We start from the raw sequence: 5,982 nt of genomic DNA on the forward strand, positions 1-5,982 counted from the left end.
GCCGTTGGGGCGCAGGCGGACGCCGCGGTAGCCGGACGCTCCTCGGCGGCGCGGTGGCATGGCGGCGCGGCGGTGGCGGGGCGCTGGGGCGGTGGAGGCGCGTCGGTGGCGGGGCGCTGGAGCGGCGCGTGGCAGAGAGGGAGATGAGAAGAGGAGGCGTGGAGAGGCGCGTGACGCGCGCCGCACTTTATAGGCGCGCCGGAAGCGGTGCGCAAAAAATGACGCGTGAGCTGGCGCCTTTTCGCGCGCGCGCGCAAACGGTTCCCGCGCGCGCGATTTTCCCGCCACCGCTGGAGCGCGGCAAAACGTTCCGCGCGCGCTAAAAACTGCGTTTACCGCGCGCGCGTCGTTTGTCGCGGCCGTTGGAGATGCTCTTAAACTCATATTCACTCCAATCAATCAGTGGACTTTTAGTCTCCTCATCAACTCTCATTCCTCATCTCTAACTCACATGATGAAATAGAGTGTCGAGTAAGCAAGCATTTGAGAAAACTATATGCTAGGCAACCACCCCGAGGAAATAATTGTACTCTCTTCCAATCAGGCAAAGCTTCGCGCCCGACCGCCTCGGCTCATCGCAGTTCGTGTCTATCCAGGCCCGTCGGCCTCTACGGCTGTCTACTCCCCCTCCAGCCCCTGCTCCTCTCGGCAAGCGCTAGGTACTCGTGCCTGCACAACTGAGCACACGAGACGGACGCCGAGAATCGAAGGAGAGGGCCACACTCCGTGCGAGGCAACGGTCCATGCACAGGGGAGGAGGCATGTTCGGTCCTCCGGCTGTGTGTCTAGCAAATATGCGCCTGATGAGCCGGAGGATAGCCTCCTCCGCGACGCCATCTATCAGGCATTGACATCGACGGAGACGAACATCCACTACCGCCGCCACAAAAATGACAAGACAATCCGGCTTGGCATGTAGGAGCCCGAGCAGCCCGCCAAGGAAAAAGTGACTGTCGCGGCGAAAGCCGACCGCCTCACCAAGGAGCAGGCCCATGCTGCCTGATGTGTGGCTGAGATCCACTCCTCCTCCTCCTCCTCCTCCTTCCCCTCCTCCTCCGACGACGACGGCACCACCATCGACGACAAAGACTCCCCTCTGGCCGCCGAGGCCTATGCCAAAGACTACTACCGCCATTCCGGTGAGCTCGAGAGGAAGCGCCTGATGAGGAGATGGTGAACTGTCGCCCTCCCTCGGCATCTATCTATCTAGCATTCTAGCTACCCTTAGGCATTACCTGTGCAGGTGGTGAACTTGCCACATTTTGTGTATGCTTGTATAAACCAAATATGCAATTATGGGCCCGAGCTCATCTGCACCCGATGAACCGTAAATTCAATAAACAATACTAGCAAAATTCAAAAATCTGTTTTTTTTGCATGAAAGATGTTTTCAATGTGTGAGGTGCGTGCCAAATTTCAAAGAATTTACACATCTGAGTAGCTCTCAGAAAAATAAATCGAGTCCAAACGGTGCACAAATAGTAAAAAAATTCACATACCTCAACTTTGTCTTTTTTGCTGAGAGCTACTCAGACATCCAAATGCTCTGAAATTTGACACGGATATCATGCACTCAGGCATCTTTCTCCACACAAAAAATAAATTTTTAAAATTTTATTTAGCATTTTAACTGTTAGAAGGTAGAGTGGGATTTGGTGGAATAGTTGTTGTATTGCTTGAGCCTCGTGGGCATATAAATAGGAGTACATGATCTACTTGGAGTACAAGGCAAGCCAGAATATTTCCTAGTCTAACCTATGTTTCCTAATACAATCACGTTACTCAACATCCCCCCGCAGTCACAACGGTAGCGACGCAGACGGTGAGACTGGAGAAGAATCTGAAGGCAAGCCGACGGACACCCCCCCACAGTCGTAACGGTCGACGCATCGTGGAGTCATGGCTAGAGTGGAAACCAACGAGGTTGCTCAAGCAGGCGGTAGCCCTTTGTGTCGTTTGTCGATGTAGCCAAGAGCATGGGTGGTGGAGCCGTGGTCGAGGTAGCCGTGCGAAGAATGCCGTGGTCGATGTCGAGTCGGGGTGCGCCGACCAGGCTTGCCAGGCCCGGTGTCGAGGAAGTCGCCGTGGAGCCGCGGGCGCAAGGAGGCGTCGAGTTAGTCATGGGCGCAGTGGTGACGAGGTAGTGGTGCGCCGGAAGGATGATGGTGTTGACGACGCGTCGCGGCGGGTTTTCCAAGCCCGGGGACACATCATGGACGAAGGCACACATCGGTGTTGTCAGCACCGGGCATGCGTAGACGGATGAAGACGAAGTTGACGAAGCGCCGACCAGGCTTGCCAGGCCCGGGGACACGTCGTGGATGAAGGCACACATCGGTGTTGCCAGCATCAGGCATGCGTAGACGAGGTACCTGCACGAGCTGCACGCCATGTTGGAGAAGTCGGAGGGGCCAGCAGAGAAGAACTCGACGACGATTGCGGCACCCATCGGCGCGGGGCCGATGTCACCAACGGTTGTCGGAGTAGACGAAATGGTCGGGGTAGATGACGGCGACGCTGGCGACGGGCTGGTGCTTGGACTAAGACCAAAGGGGGTGGACGGGCGGCGCGGCGGCTACGAAGGTAGCGGCGGCAGCGGTCAAAGAAGAGCGGTGGCGGCATCCTGACGGCGGCGGCGGCGGCTAGGTTAGGAGTGCGGCGGCGGTGCTCGAAGTAAGCGAAGAACCCTGACAGCGCGACGAAGACCGACGCGGACAGTGGCGTTCCCGCGCTAAGGGAGACGGCATGGCGTATACCACGGGAGGTCGACACGCGGTGACGACGAAGTGGATCGCGGGCCGCGGTGCTACGGCCCGAAGAGGCGACGCAACGGTGGCACGAGGGGCGGGGCAACGGCGGGAAGACCTCGGGGCGGCGGCGGGGACCGCAGGCCGCAACGTGCGGCCCGAAGGGGCGATGCAACGGCGGTTCGCGAGTCGGTGCAGCTGCGGGGACGGCCTCGGGGCGGCGGCAGGGACTGCGTATCGCGACACTACGGCCCGAAGGGGCGACGCAGTGGCGACTCACGGGTCGATGCAGCCGCGAGGAGAACCACGGGGGGCGGCGTTGCGGTCCGACGGGGCGACGCAGCGGCAACCCAATGCTCGATCGATGGAGAGGCGCGCTGAACTCGGGGACGATCTTCACGGGACCTGCGGAGGCGCGCGTAACCGACGGGCCAGGTCGGTCACGCGGCGTAGATGAGGCGGATCGCCGCGGCGAGCGGGTGATCAAGCCGATCACGCGCGAGGTCGGGGATGCCGCTCGGTGGAGGCGTGGTGGCGGCGGAGTCCGAGATGAAGTCGGCGACGACGGACGGCGTGAGACGTCGTGCGAACGAGCTTGTCAGCACCGGCACCCGGGCTGCCAAAGCAACACTAGCGCCCGGGCAGGGTGCCCGAGCGACCAACGGAGCAGCGACGCCCGAGTTGAGGCAGCCAACAAGCCTGACGCAGCCGTCCCGACGCAGCCGAGGACGAAGCCGGCGAGGTAGACCGCCGGGTCGCCGTGCAGACGCGGCGGAGACAGGTGATGTGGATCGATGGGCGGGCCGGCGCGTGAGCGATGGCTATGATTGGCCGTTGCATGGCGCGTGGCCGCCGGGTCGGGGCGATGCAGGTGTCCCGGTCAGAGCAGGGCGGTGCCGGCCGGCGCAGGGCGATGGGCGGACCGATGCGCGGACGACGGCTGGCCCTGACGGGCCACCTCGGCGCCCGTGGCTGCCGGGTCGGAGGAGAGGCCGGCTGGTCGCGCCGGAGTCGAAGTAGAGGCGCTCGGTGTCGACGGCGCGGCGGGCGACACAAACCGATCAAGCATAGATCGGAAAACCAAAAAGAAAAACGCCGATCAAAACGACTGGCGAGAGAGCAAAAAAATCCGGAGCAAGGGCTCGGGAAAAAGACTCTCTATGGCAGCCGGTCAACACGACCGGCGGACGAACCCTAGGTACGGGCGGCGCGGCCCCCAGCGGCGGTCATGGAGGCCGACCGCCCCGGGGGCGGCGCGCGGGTGCGGAAGCGGCGGCTGCTAGGGTTTGGAACCCCGAAACTGATACCATGTTGGAAGGGAGAGTGTGATTTGGTGAAATAGTTGTTGTATTGCTTGAGCCTCGTGGTCATATAAATAGGAGTACATGATCTACTTGGAGTACAAGGCAAGTCGGAATATTTCCTAGTTTAACCTATATTTCCTAATACAATCACGTTACTCAACATTAACAAAAAAAATGTTCAGTCCGGCGCTCAGAGCCCATGAACCAAAATGACACTCCCTGTATAAACTTGCTATCCCCGGTCTTATGTATTCTATGTTGCGTAGTGTTGATCATGTTGCATGGGTTGTATGGATTTGGCGTTTTGGATATGAGGAGAGCGGGTTGCGAGACGCCGAGAAATGAGTAGTAGTGAACATGCGCTGTCCACAGATGTAAGGGGCCAGCTTTTTGATTGTACTCCTTCCGGTCCTTCTTACTTCGCGTATTAGATTTATGTCGAGTCAAACTTTGCAAAGTTTAACTAAATATATATTAAAAAATATTAACATCTACATTATCAAATATATTATCCATGAAACTATATTTCTTAATGAATCAATATTGATTTGGCATTGTAAATATTGATACATTTTTATGTAAATTTGGTTAAAGTAGAGATATTTTGACTTCGGACAAACAAAAAAGGACCGGAGGGGGTAGATGCTTCAATCTAACCTGTTCTGATTGCTTTAGCCATTATTACTTCTTTCTTCCGAGAGAAATGATTGCTCATTGCGAAAAATGGGATGAACATCAGTTAAAAAAACCCACAGAGGTATAGGATTTACATATCACATCTCAGTTGGTCAAAACAAAGCACAGCCCAACAAACAGCCATCGCACCTCAGTCTGACTCAGCAAGCAAGCAGTTGGACAATTGGACGGCGCCACGTGCGCTGGTTGCTGTACTTACATCGAGTTTAAAACTCTGGATTGAATCTCTTGATACACGAGATTGACTTGAGCATTGTTAATTAATTCCTGGGATCAAACCATCGCCAGTAATTTAATGTGTGGAACCATTTACATTGTACTACGATCTAATCTGGTCTACTCAGCCCCTAAGCAGCAATCGATCACGGTGACTCGTCGCCGTCGGTGACGAGCCGCCGGTACCCCCGCGGCGGCCGGGAGAAGAGCGGTAAGCAGCCGCTGGTACTCCGCTGCTCGCCCATGGAGCTGAAGCACGCGCGCAGATCGTCCACCAGCCACTTCCTGGCGCCGCGGAGCAGCCCCGGGCGACGCCGCCGCCTCTGCCGCTCCTGCTCGTCCTCCCGGAGGCGGAGCTCCACCGTGTCGCGCAACGAGGCGTCGCGCGGGCAGGCCCTGACGGCCCGTGCCGCGACGGCGCGCGCGCGCCGGGCGTCCCCGTGGCCGAGCTCGAACGCGAGGTAGGCGCACCAGTAGTCGCCGTACGCGTCGGCGGTGGCGCCGTCCTCCTCGCTGCGGAGGCTGCCGTCCTTGGAGCAGACGGCGCCCCACTCCTCGAAGAGCCACCGGGCGACGCCGACGCCGCCGCCCTCCTTCTCCATGGCGATCCACGTCCTGTAGACGGATGCGTAGTCCTTGACGCAGCAGAGGGCGCCGCGGAGCAGCAGGCGCGCCTCCTTCATGTCGCCGTCCACCCTGCGCATCTCCCGCGCCGTCTCGCACCACCGCAGCGCCTGGCCGCGCGCGGGCCTGGTGGCGTCCAGGAACTCGTAGACGCTCCGGCGCCGCTGCCGCTGGGCCTCGCCGAGCACGGCCATACCCATCTCGTGGACGGACGGAACCGGGCCGGAGAGCCGCAGATGCGCCCGCCCTGGAGCGCTCGTGGTCAATGTCTAGCTAGCGATTAGGGCACTGAGTTCGTGGGACGAGCAGAGCGAGGGCGGCAATTTGTAAGGGGCATCTGGTGGAGCCGTGCTACACGCGATGCGGTTGGTTATCTGACTCCAATCCGTCCTCGG

Source organism: Triticum aestivum, chromosome 5B, assembly GCF_018294505.1.
Source record: "Triticum aestivum cultivar Chinese Spring chromosome 5B, IWGSC CS RefSeq v2.1, whole genome shotgun sequence".
Classification (NCBI taxonomy): Eukaryota; Viridiplantae; Streptophyta; class Magnoliopsida; order Poales; family Poaceae; genus Triticum; species Triticum aestivum.